The sequence below is a fragment of the Panulirus ornatus genome, chromosome 68, assembly GCF_036320965.1.
Source record: "Panulirus ornatus isolate Po-2019 chromosome 68, ASM3632096v1, whole genome shotgun sequence".
Classification (NCBI taxonomy): Eukaryota; Metazoa; Arthropoda; class Malacostraca; order Decapoda; family Palinuridae; genus Panulirus; species Panulirus ornatus.
In genome coordinates, this window is record NC_092291.1 from 2,676,996 (window position 1) to 2,692,149 (window position 15,154).

At 43.1% G+C, this 15,154-nt stretch overlaps 1 protein-coding gene across 9 annotated transcripts in view; it reads right to left on the bottom strand.

Moving 5' to 3' along the window:
- The window catches only part of LOC139747272 (DNA topoisomerase 2-binding protein 1-like), a 688,948-nt gene that overhangs the window by 581,286 nt on the left and 92,508 nt on the right, over positions 1 to 15,154 (bottom strand). The window lies entirely within an intron of this gene.

A 15,154-nucleotide genomic window follows, 5' to 3' on the forward strand; every position in this document is an offset into this window, starting at 1 on the left:
GAAGTCTTAGTGAAGAAGGTGGGTGATAACTCGTATCAGCTACCACATTAGTTTTAACCAACCACACACAGACAGTTTAACTACTTTGGGAATTAGTGTAAAAATCAGAGCAGAACTACTAGAATGAGCCAAAATCATTAAAAAGGAAGTGAGGAAGGAAACTGATTACTATATTTCTCTCTAGTGTCTCCCCTGATGATGTGATTATTAAACAAAAGTCCAATTGGGAACTTATCGTGTTTCATTTTCCCTGTGGACTCATAGGAAAATGTTTCCTTGTGCTACCTCGCTAATGCAGGAGACAGCGTCAAAGTATAATAAAATAAATGTATATATGTGGTTGTTTATAGATATCTAAAACAATTCACTTCCTCCAGTTTTTCTCCATTCAAACATGCCTCCCAATTGACTAGTCCTTCAATCCTACTGTACCTAATAACCTTGCTTTTATTCACATTTACTTTCAGCTTTCTTCTTTTACACACTTTACCACACTCAGTCACCAGCTTCTACAGTTTCTCACCTGAATCTGCTACCAGCGCTATATCAAAAGTGAACTACAACTGACGCATTTCCCAAGCCCTCTCATCCATAACTTTTGCATTCACCTCCCTAACATATGTATATATATATATATGGTTTCAGAAGTGGTAGAGGATGTGTGGATCACGTGTTTGCTTTGAAGAATGTATGTGAGAAATACTTAGAAAAGCAAATGGATTTGTATGTAGCATTTATGGATCTGGAGAAGGCATATGATAGAGTTGATAGAGATGCTCTGTGGAAGGTATTAAGAATATATGGTGTGGGAGGCAAGTTGTTAGAAGCAGTGAAAAGTTTTTATCGAGGATGTAAGGCATGCGTACGTGTAGGAAGAGAGGAAAGTGATTGGTTCTCAGTGAATGTAGGTTTGCGGCAGGGGTGTGTGATGTCTCCATGGTTGTTTAATTTGTTTATGGATGGGGTTGTTAGGGAGGTAAATGCAAGAGTCTTGGAAAGAGGGGCAAGTATGAAGTCTGTTGGGGATGAGAGAGCTTGGGAAGTGAGTCAGTTGTTGTTCGCTGATGATACAGCGCTGGTGGCGGATTCATGTGAGAAACTGCAGAAGCTGGTGACGGAGTTTGGTAAAGTGTGTGGAAGAAGAAAGTTAAGAGTAAATGTGAATAAGAGCAAGGTTATTAGGTACAGTAGGGTTGAGGGTCAAGTCAATTGGGAGGTGAGTTTGAATGGAGAAAAACTGGAGGAAGTGAAGTGTTTTAGATATCTGGGAGTGGATCTGGCAGTGGATGGAACCATGGAAGCGGAAGTGGATCATAGGGTGGGGGAGGGGGCGAAAATTTTGGGAGCCTTGAAAAATGTGTGGAAGTCGAGAACATTATCCCGGAAAGCAAAAATGGGTATGTTTGAAGGAATAGTGGTTCCAACAATGTTGTATGGTTGCGAGGCGTGGGCTATGGATAGAGTTGTGCGCAGGAGGATGGATGTGCTGGAAATGAGATGTTTGAGGACAATGTGCGGTGTGAGGTGGTTTGATCGAGTAAGTAACATAAGGGTAAGAGAGATGTGTGGAAATAAAAAGAGCGTGGTTGAGAGAGCAGAAGAGGGTGTTTTGAAATGGTTTGGGCACATGGAGAGAATGAGTGAGGAAAGATTGACCAAGAGGATATATGTGTCGGAGGTGGAGGGAACGAGGAGAAGAGGGAGACCAAATTGGAGGTGGAAAGACGGAGTGAAAAGGATTTTGTGTGATCGGGGCCTGAACATGCAGGAGGGTGAAAGGAGGGCAAGGAATAGAGTGAATTGGAGCGATGTGGTATACAGGGGTTGACGTGCTGTCAGTGGATTGAATCAAGGCATGTGAAGCGTCCGGGGTAAACCATGGAAAGCTGTGTAGGTATGTATATTTGCGTGTGTGGACGTGTGTATGTACTTGTGTATGGGGGGGGTTGGGCCATTTCTTTCGTCTGTTTCCTTGCGCTACCTCGCAAACGCGGGAGACAGCGACAAAGTATAAAAAGAAAAAAAAAAAAAAAGAAGAAGAAAGCTAAGAGTAAATGTGAATAAGAGCAAGGTTATTAGGTACAGTAGGGTTGAGGGTCAAGTCAATTGGGAGGTGAGTTTGAATGGAGAAAAACTGGAGGAAGTGAAGTGTTTTAGATATCTGGGAGTGGATCTGGCAGCGGATGGAACCATGGAAGCGGAAGTGGATCATAGGGTGGGGGAGGGGGCGAAAATCCTGGGGGCCTTGAAAAATGTGTGGAAGTCAAGAACATTATCTCGGAAAGCAAAAATGGGTATGTTTGAAGGAATAGTGGTTCCAACAATGTTGTATGGTTGCGAGGTGTGGGCTATGGATAGAGTTGTGCGCAGGAGGATGGATGTGCTGGAAATGAGATGTTTGAGGACAATGTGTGGTGTGAGGTGGTTTGATCGAGTGAGTAACGTAAGGGTAAGAGAGATGTGTGGAAATAAAAAGAGCGTGGTTGAGAGAGCAGAAGAGGGTGTTTTGAAGTGGTTTGGGCACATGGAGAGGATGAGTGAGGAAACATTGACCAAGAGGATATATGTGTCAGAGGTGGAGGGAACAAGGAGAAGAGGGAGACCAAATTGGAGGTGGAAAGATGGAGTGAAAAAGATTTTGTGTGATCGGGGCCTGAACATGCAGGAGGGTGAAAGGAGGGCAAGGAATAGAGTGAATTGGATCGATGTGGTATACCGAGGTTGACGTGCTGTCAGTGGATTGAAGCAGGGCATGTGAAGCATCTGGGGTAAACCATGGAAAGCTGTGTAGGTATGTATATTTGCGTGTGTGGACGTATGTATATACATGTGTATGGGGGGGGTTGGGCCATTTCTTTCGTCTGTTTCCTTGCGCTACCTTGCAAACGCGGGAGACAGCGACAAAGTATAATAAAAAATAATAATATATATATATATATATATATATATATATATATATATATTTTTTTTTATACTTTGTCGCTGTCTCCCGCGTTTGCGAGGTAGCGCAAGGAAACAGACGAAAGAAATGGCCCAACCCACCCCCATACACATGTATATACATACGTCCACACACGCAAATATACATACCTACACACCTTTCCATGGTTTACCCTCGACGCTTCATATGCCTTGATTCAATCCACTGACAGCATGTCAACCCCGGTATACCACATCACTCCAATTCACTCTATTCCTTGCCCTCCTTTCACCCTCCTGCATGTTAAGGCCCCGATCACTGAAAATCTTTTTCACTCCATCTTTCCACCTCCAATTTGGTCTCCCTATTCTCCTTGTTCCCTCCACCTCCGACACATATATCCTCTTGGTCAATCTTTCCTCACTCATTCTTTCCATGTGTCCAAACCATTTCAAAACACCCTCTTCTGCTCTCTCAACCACGCTCTTTTTATTTCCACACATCTCTCTTACCCTTACGTTACTTACTCGATCAAACCACCTCACACCACACATTGTCCTCAAACACCTCATTTACAGCACATCCATCCTCCTGCGCACCACTCTATCCATAGCCCACGCCTCGCAACCATACAACATTGTTGGAACAACTATTCCTTCAAACATACCCATTTTTGCTTTCCGAGATAATGTTCTCGACTTCCACACATTCTTCAAGGCTCCCAGAATTTTCGCCCCCTCCCCCATCCTATGATCCACTTCTGCTTCCATGGTTCCATCCGCTGCCAGATCCACTCCCAGATATCTAAAACACTTTACTTCCTCCAGTTTTTCTCCATTCAAACTCACCTCCCAATTGACTTGACCCTCAACCCTACTGTACCTAATAACCTTGCTCTTATTCACATTTACTCTTAACTTTCTTCTTTCACACACTTTACCAAACTCAGTCACCAGATTCTGCAGTTTCTCACATGAATCAGCCACCAGCGCTGTATCATCAGCGAACAACAACTGATTCACTTCCCAAGCTCTCTCATCCCCAACAGACTTCATACTTGCCCCTCTTTCCAAAACTCTTGCATTCACCTCCCTAACAACCCCATCCATAAACAAATTAAACAACCATGGAGACATCACACACCCCTGCCGCAAACCTACATTCACTGAGAACCAATCACTTTCCTCTCTTCCTACACGTACACATGCCTTACATCCTCGATAAAAACTTTTCACTGCTTCTAACAACTTGCCTTCCACACCATATATTCTTAATACCTTCCACAGAGCATCTCTATCAACTCTATCATATGCCTTCTCCAGATCCATACATGCTACATACAAATCCATTTGCTTTTCTAAGTATTTCTCACATACATTCTTCAAAGCAAACATCTGATCCACACATCCTCTACCACTTCTGAAACCACACTGCTCTTCCCCAATCTGATGCTCTGTACATGCCTTCACCCTCTCAATCAATACCCTCCCATATAATTTACCAGGAATACTCAACAAACTTATACCTCTGTAATTTGAGCACCCACTCTTATCCCCTTTGCCTTTGTACGATGGCACTATGCACGCATTCCGCCAATCCTCAGGCACCTCACCATGAGTCATACATACATTAAATAACCTTACCAACCAGTCAACAATACAGTCACCCCCTTTTTTAATAAATTATATATATATTTGCAGGGAAAAAATGCAATTGAGTGGGAGATGTATAAAAAAAAAGAGACAGGAGGTCAAGAGAAAGGTGCAAGAGGTGAAAAAGAGGGCAAATGAGAGTTGGGGTGGGAGAGTATCATCAAATTTTAGGGAGAATAAAAAGATGTTCTGGAAGGAGGTAAATAAAGTGAGTAAGACAAGGGAGCAAATGGGAACTTCAGTGAAGGGTGCAAATGGGGAGGTGATAACAAGTAGTGGTGATGTGAGAAGGAGATGGAGTGAGTATTTTGAAGGTTTGTTGAATGTGTTTGATGACAGAGTGGCAGATATAGGGTGTTTTGGTCGAGGTGGTGTGCAAAGTGAGAGGGTTAGGGAAAATGATTTGGTAAACAGAGAAGAGGTAGTAAAAGCTTTGCGGAAGATGAAAGCCGGCAAGGCAGCAGGTTTGGATGGTATTGCAGTGGAATATATTAAAAAAAGGGGTGACTGCATTATTGACTGGTTGGTAAGGTTATCTAATGTATGTATGACTCATGGTGAGGTGCCTGAGGATTGGCGGAATGCGTGCATAGTGCCATTGTAAAAAGGCAAAGGGGATAAGAGTGAGTGCTCAAATTACAGAGGTATAAGTTTGTTGAGTTGTTAGGGAGGTAAATGCAAGAGTTTTGGAAAGACGGGCAAGTATGAAGTCTGTTGGGGATGAGAGAGCTTGGGAAGTGAGTCAGTTGTTGTTCGCTGATGATACAGCGCCGGTGGCTGATTCATGTGAGAAACTGCAGAAGCTGGTGACTGAGTTTGGTAAAGTGTGTGGAAGAAGAAAGTTAAGAGTAAATGTGAATAAGAGCAAGGTTATTAGGTACAGTAGGGTTGAGGGTCAAGTCAATTGGGAGGTGAGTTTGAATGGAGAAAAACTGGAGGAAGTGAAGTGTTTTAGATATCTGGGAGTGGATCTGGCAGCGGATGGAACCATGGAAGCGGAAGTGGATCATAGGGTGGGGGAGGGGGCGAAAATTCTGGGGGCCTTGAAGAATGTGTGGAAGTCGAGAACATTATCTCGGAAAGCAAAAATGGGTATGTTTGAAGGAATAGTGGTTCCAACAATGTTGTATGGTTGCGAGGCGTGGGCTATGGATAGAGTTGTGCGCAGGAGGATGGATGTGCTGGAAATGAGATGTTTGAGGACAATGTGCGGTGTGAGGTGGTTTGATCGAGTCAGTAACGTAAGGGTAAGAGAGATGTGTGGAAATAAAAAGAGCGTGGTTGAGAGAGCAGAAGAGGGTGTTTTGAAGTGGTTTGGGCACATGGAGAGGATGAGTGAGGAAAGATTGACCAAGAGGATATATGTGTCGGAGGTGGAGGGAGCAAGGAGAAGAGGGAGACCAAATTGGAGGTGGAAAGATGGAGTGAAAAAGATTTTGTGTGATCGGGGCCTGAACATGCAGGAGGGCGAAAGGAGGGCAAGGAATAGAGTGAATTGGAGCGATGTGGTATACCGGGATTGACGTGCTGTCAGTGGATTGAATCAAGGCATGTGAAGCGTCTGGGGTAAACCATGGAAAGCTGTGTAGGTATGTATATTTGCGTGTGTGGACGTATGTATATACATGTGTATGGGGGGGTTGGGCCATTTCTTTCGTCTGTTTCCTTGCGCTACCTCGCAAACGCGGGAGACAGCGACAAAGTATAGAAAAAAAAAAAAAAAAAAGTTTGTTGAGTATTCCTGGTAAATTATATGGGAGGGTATTGATTGAGAGGGTGAAGGCATGTACAGAGCATCAGATTGGGGAAGAGCAGTGTGGTTTCAGAAGTGGTAGAGGGTGTGTGGATCAGGTGTTTGCTTTGAAGAATGTATGTCAGAAATATTTAGAAAAGCAAATGGATTTGTATGTAGCATTTATGGATCTGGAGAAGGCATATGATAGAGTTGATAGAGATGCTCTGTGGAAGGTATCAAGAATATATGGTGTGGGAGGCAAGTTGTTAGAAGAAATGAAAAGTTTTTAACGAGGATGTAAGGCATGTGTAGGTGTAGGAAGAGAGGAAAGTGATTGGTTCTCAGTGAATGTAGGTTTGCGGCAGGGGTGTGTGATGTCTCCATGGTTGTTTAATTTGTTTATGGATGGGTTTGTTAGGGAGGTGAATGCAAGAGTTTTGGAAAGAGGGGCAAGTATGAAGTCTGTTGGGGATGAGAGAGCTTGGGAAGTGAGTCAGTTGTTGTTTGCTGATGATACAGCACTGGTGGCTGATTCATGTGAGAAAGTGCTGAAGCTGGTGACTGAGTTTGGTAAAGTGTGTGGAAGAGGAAAGTTAAGAGTAAATGTGAATAAGAGCAAGGTTATTAGGTACAGTAGGGTTGAGGGTCAAGTCAATTGGGAGGTGAGTTTGAATGGAGAAAAACTGGAGGAAGTGAAGTGTTTTAGATATCTGGGAGTGGATCTGTCAGCGGATGGAACCATGGAAGTGGAAGTGGATCATAGGGTGGGGGAGGGGGCGAAAATCCTGGGAGCCTTGAAGAATGTGTGGAAGTCGAGAACATTATCTCGGAAAGCAAAAATGGGTATGTTTGAAGGAATAGTGGTTCCAACAATGTTGTATGGTTGCGAGGCGTGGGCTATGGATAGAGTTGTGCGCAGGAGGATGGATGTGCTGGAAATGAGATGTTTGAGGACAATGTGTGGTGTGAGGTGGTTTGATCGAGTGAGTAACGTAAGGGTAAGAGAGATGTGTGGAAATAAAAAGAGCGTGGTTGAGAGAGCAGAAGAGGGTGTTTTGAAGTGGTTTGGGCACATGGAGAGGATGAGTGAGGAAAGATTGACCAAGAGGATATATGTGTCGGAGGTGGAGGGAACAAGGAGAAGAGGGAGACCAAATTGGAGGTGGAAAGATGGAGTGAAAAAGATTTTGTGTGATCGGGGCCTGAACATGCAGGAGGGTGAAAGGAGGGCAAGGAATAGAGTGAATTGGAGCGATGTGGTATACCGGGGTTGACGTGCTGTCAGTGGATTGAATCAAGGCATGTGAAGCATCTGGGGTAAACCATGGAAAGCTGTGTAGGTATGTATATTTGCGTGTGTGGACGTATGTATATACATGTGTATGGGGGGGGTTGGGCCATTTCTTTCGTCTGTTTCCTTGCGCTACCTCGCAAACGCGGGAGACAGCGACAAAGTATAATAAAAAAAAAATAAAATATATATATATATATATATATATATATATATATATATATATATATATATATATATTTATCCCTGGGGATAGGGGATTAAGAATACTTCCCATGTATTCCCTGCGTGTCGTAGAAGGCGACTAAAAGGGGAGGGAGCGGGGGGCTGGAAATCCTCCCCTCTCGTTTTTTTTTTTTTTAATTTTCCAAAAGAAGGAACAGAGAATTGGGCCAGGTGAGGGTATTCCCTCAAAGACCCAGTCCACTGTTCTTAATGCTACCTAGCTAACGCGGGAAATGGCGAATAGTTTAAAAGAAAGATATATATATATATATATATATATATATATATATATATATATATATATATATATATATATATATATATATATATATATTTTTTTTTTTTTTTTTTTAATACTTTGTCGCTGTCTCCCGCGTTTGCGAGGTAGCGCAAGGAAACAGACGAAAGAAATGGCCCAACCCCCCCCCCATACACATGTACATACACACGTCCACACACGCAAATATACATACCTACACAGCTTTCCATGGTTTACCCCAGACGCTTCACATGCCTTGCTTCAATCCACTGACAGCATGTCAATCCCTGTATACCACATGACTCCAATTCACTCTATTTCTTGCCCTCCTTTCACCCTCCTGCATGTTCAGGCCCCGATCACACAAAATCTTTTTCACTCCATCTTTCCACCTCCAATTTGGTCTCCCTCTTCTCCTCGTTCCCTCCACCTCCGACACATATATCCTCTTGGTCAATCTCTCCTCACTCATTCTCTCCATGTGCCCAAACCATTTCAAAACACCCTCTTCTGCTCTCTCAACCACGCTCTTTTTATTTCCACACATCTCTCTTACCCTTACGTTACTTACTCGATCAAACCACCTCACACCACACATTGTCCTCAAACATCTCATTTCCAGCACATCCATCCTCCTGCGCACATCTCTATCCATAGCCCACACCTCGCAACCATACAACATTGTTGGAACCACTATTCCCTCAAACATACCCATTTTTGCTTTCCGAGACAGTGTTCTCGACTTCCACACATTTTTCAAGGCTCCCAAAATTTTCGCCCCCTCCCCCACCCTATGATCCACTTCCGCTTCCATGGTTCCATCCGCTGACAGATCCACTCCCAGATATCTAAAACACTTCACTTCCTCCAGTTTTTCTCCATTCAAACTCACCTCCCAATTGACTTGACCCTCACCCCTACTGTACCTAATAACCTTGCTCTTATTCACATTTACTCTCAACTTTCTTCTTCCACACACTTTACCAAACTCAGTCACCAGCTTCTGCAGTTTCTCACATGAATCAGCCACCAGCGCTGTATCATCAGCGAACAACAACTGACTCACTTCCCAAGCTCTCTCATCCCCAACAGACTTCATACTTGCCCCTCTTTCCAGGACTCTTGCATTTACCTCCCTTACAACCCCACCCATAAACAAATTAAACAACCATGGAGACATCACACACCCCTGCCGCAAACCTACATTCACTGAGAACCAATCACTTTCCTCTCTTCCTACACGTACACATGCCTTACATCCTCGATAAAAACTTTTCACTGCTTCTAACAACTTGCCTCCCACACCATATATTCTTAATACCTTCCACAGAGCATCTCTATCAACTCTATCATATGCCTTCTCCAGATCCATAAATGCTACATACAAATCCATTTGCTTTTCTAAGTATTTCTCACATACATTCTTCAAAGCAAACACCTGATCCACACATCCTCTACCACTTCTGAAACCGCACTGCTCTTCCCCAATCTGATGCTCTGTACATGCCTTCACCCTCTCAATCAATACCCTCCCATATAATTTACCAGGAATACTCAACAAACTTATACCTCTGTAATTTGAGCACTCACTCTTATCCCCTTTGCCTTTGTACAATGGCACTATGCACGCATTCCGCCAATCCTCAGGCACCTCACCATGAGTCATACATACATTAAATAACCTTACCAACCAGTCAACAATACAGTCACCCCCTTTCTTAATAAATTCCACTGCAATACCATCCAAACCTGCTGCCTTGCCGGCTTTCATCTTCCGCAAAGCTTTTACTATATATATATATATATATATATATATATATATATATATATATATATATATATATATATATCTTTCTTTCTTTTAAACTATTCGCCATTTCCTGCGTTAGCAAGGTAGCGTTAAGAACAGAGGACTGGGCCTTTTTTGGAATATCCTCACCTGGCCCCCTCTGTTCCTTCTTTTGGAAAAAAAAAAATGAGAGGGGAGGATTTCCAGCCCCCCGCTCCCTCCCCTTTTATTCGCCTTCTACGACACGCAGGGAATACGTGGGAAGTATTCTTAATCCCCTATCCCAGGGATAATAAATAACATATATATATATAAATAATATATATATTATTTTTTTTTTTTTTGTCATTTTGCTTTGTCGCTGTCTCCCGCGTTTGCGAGGTAGCACAAGGAAACAGACGAAAGAAATGGCCCAACCCACCCCCATACACATGTATATACATACACGTCCACACACACAAATATACATACCTATACATCTCAATGTACACACATATATACAAACACAGACACATACATATATACCCATGCACACAATTCACACTGTCTACCTTTATTCATTCCCATTGCCACCTCGCCACACATGGAATACCATCCCCCTCCCCCCTCATGTGTGCGAGGTAGCGCTAGGAAAAGACAACAAAGGCCCTATTTGTTCACACTCAGTCTCTAGCTGTCATGCAATAATGCCAGAAACCACAGCTCCCTTTCCACGTCCAGGCCCCACACAACTTTCCATGGTTTACCCCAGATGCTTCACATGCCCTGATTCAATCCACTGACAGCATGTCAACCCCGGTATACCACATCGATCCGATTCACTCTATTCCTTGCCCGCCTTACACCCTCCTGCATGCTCAGGCCCCGATCACTCAAAATCTTTTTCACTCCATCTTTCCACCTCCAATTTGGTCTCCCACTTCTCCTCGTTCCCTCCACCTCCGACACATATATCCTCTTGGTCAATCTTTCCTCACTCATTCTCTCCATGTGCCCAAACTATTTCAAAACACCCTCTTCTGCTCTCTCATTCATGCTCTTTTTATTACCACACATTTCTCTTACCCTTACATTACTTACTCGATCAAACCACCTCACACCACACATTGTCCTCAAACATCTCATTTCCAGCACATCCACCCTCCTGCGCACAACTCTATCCATAGCCCACGCCTTGCAACCATACAACAATGTTGGAACCACTATTCCTTCAAACACACCCATTTTTGCTTTCCGAGATAATGTTCTCGACTTCCACACATTCTTCAATGCTCTCAGGATTTTCGCCCCCTCCCCCACCCTATGATTCACTTCCACTTCCATGGTTCCATCCGCTGCCAGATCCACTCCCAGATATCTAAAACACTTTACTTCCTCCAGTTTTTCTCCATTCAAACTTACCTCCCAATTGACTTGACCCTCAACCCTACTGTAACTTACAACCTTGCTCTTATTCACATTTACTCTTAACTTTCTTCTTTCACACACTTTACCAAACTCAGTCACCAGCTTCTGCACTTTCTCACATGAATCAGCCACCAGTGCTGTATCATCAGTGAACAACAACTGACTCACTTCCCAAGCTCTCTCATCCACAACAGACTTCATACTTGCCCCTCTTTCCAAGACTCTTGCATTCACCTCCCTAACAAACCCTATCCATCAACAAATTAAACAACCATGGAGACATCACACACCCCTGCCGCAAACCTACATTCACTGAGAACCAATCACTTTCCTCTCTTCCTACACGTACACATGCCTTACATCCTCGATAAAACTTTTCACTGCTTCTAGCAACTTGCTTCCCACACCATATATTCTTAATACCTTCCACAGAGCATCTCTATCAACTCTATCATATGCCTTCTCCAGATCCATAAATGCTACATACAAATCCATTTGCTTTTCTAAGTATTTCTCACATACATTCTTCAAAGCAAACACCTGATCCACACATCCTCTACCACTTCTGAAACCATACTGCTCTTCCCCAATCTGATGCTAAGTACATGCCTTCACCCTCTCAATCAATACCCTCCCATATAATTTACCAGGAATACTCAACAAACTTATACCTCTGTAATTTGAGCACTCACTCTTATCCCCTTTGCCTTCGTACAATGGCACTATGCAAGCATTCCGCCAATCCTCAGGCACCTCACCATGAGTCATACATACATTAAATAACCTTAACAACCAGTCAGCAATACAGTCACCCCCTTTTTTAATAAATTCCACTGCAATACCATCCAAACCTGCTGCCTTGCCGGCTTTCATCTTCCACAAAGCTTTTACTACCTCTTCTCTGTTTACCAAATCATTTTCCCTAACCCTTTCAATTTGCACACCACTTCGACCAAAACACCCTATATCTGCCACTCTATCATCAAACATATTCAACAAACCTTCAAAATACTCACTCCATCTCCTTCTCACATCACCACTACTTGTTATCACCTCCCCATTTGCGCCCTTCACTGAAGTTCCCATTTGCTCCCTTGTCTTACGCACTTTATTTACCTCCCTCCAGAACATCTTTTTATTCTCCCTAAAATTTAATGATACTCTCTCACCCCAACTCTCATTTGCCCTCTTTTTCACCTCTTGCACCTTTCTTTTGACCTCCTGTCTCTTTCTTTTATACATCTCCCACTCAATTGCATTTTTTCCCTGCAAAAATCTTCCAAATGCCTCTCTCTTCTCTTTCACTAATAATCTTACTTCTTCATCCCACCACTCACTACCCTTTATAATCAACCCTCCTCCCACGCTTCTCATGCCACAAGCATCTTTTGCGCAATCCATCACTGATTCCCTAAATACATCCCATTCCTCCCCCACTCCCCTTACTTCCATTGTTCTCACCTTTTTTCATTCTGTACTCAGTCTCTCCTGGTACTTCCTCACACAAGTCTCCTTCCCAAGCTCACTTACTCTCACCACCCTCTTCACCCCAACATTCACTCTTCTTTTCTGAAAACCCATACAAATCTTCACCTTAGCCTCCACAAGATAATGATCAGACATCCCTCCAGTTGCACCTCTCAGCACATTGACGTGCAAAAGTCTCTCTTTTGCGCGCCTGTCAATTAACAAGTAATCCAATAACGCTCTCTGGCCATCTCTCCTACTTACATACATATACTTATGTATATCTCGCTTTTTAAACCAGGTATTCCCAATCACCAGTCCTTTTTCAGCACATAAATCTACAAGCTCTTCACCATTTCCATTTACAACACTGAACACCCCATGTATACCAATTATTCCCTCAACTGCCACATTACTCACCTTTGCATTCAAATCATCCATCACTATAACCCGGTCTCGTGCATCAAAACCACTAACACACTCATTCAGCTGCTCCCAAAACACTTGCCTCTCATGATCTTTCTTCTCATGCCCAGGTGCATATGCACCAATAATAACCCATCTCTCTCCATCAACTTTCAGTTTTACCCATATCAATCGAGAATTTACTTTCGTACATTCTATCACATACTTCCAGAACTCCTGTTTCAGGAGTAGTGCTACTCCTTCCCTTGCTTTTGTCCTCTCACTAACCCCTGACTTTACTCCCAAGACATTCCCAAACCACTCTTCCCCTTTACCCTTGAGCTTCGTTTCACTCAGAGCCAAAACATTCAGGTTCCTTTCCTCAAACATACTACCTACCTCTGAACTTCCCATTGATTTCCTTGTCTTATGTACTTTATTTACCTCTTTCCAAAATATCTTTTTATTTATTCATTTTATTTTGTTTTGTCGCTGTCTCCCACATTAGCAAGATAGTGCAAGGAAGCAGACAAAAAAATGGCCCCACCCATCCACATACAAATGTATATACATACACGTCCATACACACAAGTATACATAAGTATGTCTCAACTTATATATACACACACAGTCATATACATATATACACATGTACATAAGAGATGGGGATAAATGTGAGTGCTCAAATTAAAAAGGTATAAGTTGTTGAGTATTCCTGGGAAATTATATGGGAAGGTATTGATTGAGAGGGTGAAGGCATGTACAGAGCATCAGACTGGGGAAGAGCAGTACGGTTTCAGAAGTGGTAGAGGATGTAAGGATCAGGTATTTGCTTTGAAGAATGTATGTGAGAAATACTTAGAAAAGCAAATGGATTTGTATGTAGCATTTATGGATCTGGAGAAGGCATATGATAGAGTTGATAGAGATGCTCTGTGGAAGGTATTACGAATATATGGTGCGGGAGGCAAGTTGTTAGAAGCAGTGAAAAGTTTTTATCGAGGATGTAAGGCATGTGTACATGTAGGAAGAGAGGAAAGTGATTGGTTCTCAGTGAATGTAGGTTTGCGGAAGGGGTGTGTGATGTCTCCATGGTTGTTTAATTTGTTTATGGATGGAGTTGTTAGGGAGGTGAATGCAAGAGTTTTGGAAAGAGGGGCAAGTATGCAGTCTGTTGTGGATGAGAGAGCTTGGGAAGTGAGTCAGTTGTTGTTCGCTGATGATACAGCACTGGTGGCTGATTCATGTGAGATACTGCAGAAGCTGGTGACTGAGTTTGGTAAAGTATGTGAAAGAAGAAAGTTAAGAGTGAATGTGCATAAGAGTAAGGTTATTAGGTACAGTAGGGTTGAGGGTCAAGTCAATTGGGAGGTAAGTTTGAAAGGAAAAAAACCGGAGGAGGTGAAGTGTTTTAGATTTCTGGGAGTGGATTTGGCAGCGAATGGAACCATGGAAGTGGAAGTGAATCATAGGGTGGGGGAGGGGATGAAAGTTCTGGGAGCATTGAAGAATGTGTGGAAAGCGAGAACATTATCTCGGAAAGCAAAAATGGGTATGTTTGAAGGAATAGTGGTTCTAACAATGTTGTACGGTTGCGAGGCATGGGCTATAGATAGGGTTGTGCGCAGGAGGGTGGATGTGCTGGAAATGAGATCTTTGAGGACAATATGTGGTGAGGTGGTTTGATCGAGTAAGTAATAACAGGGTAAGAGAGATATGTGGTAATAAAAAGAGTGTGGTTCAGAGAGCAGAAGAGGGTGTTTTGCAGAGGTGTGGTCACATTGAGAGAATGAGTGAGGACAGATTGACCAAGAGGATACATGTGTCAGAGGTGGAGGGAACGAAGGGAAATGGGAGACCAAATTGGAGGTGGAAAGATGGAATGAAAAAGATTTTGAGTGATCGGAGCCTGAACATGCAGGAGGGTGAAAGGCGTGCAAGGAATAGAGTGAACTGGAACGATGTGGTATACTGGGGTTCGACGTGCTGTCAATCGATTGAACC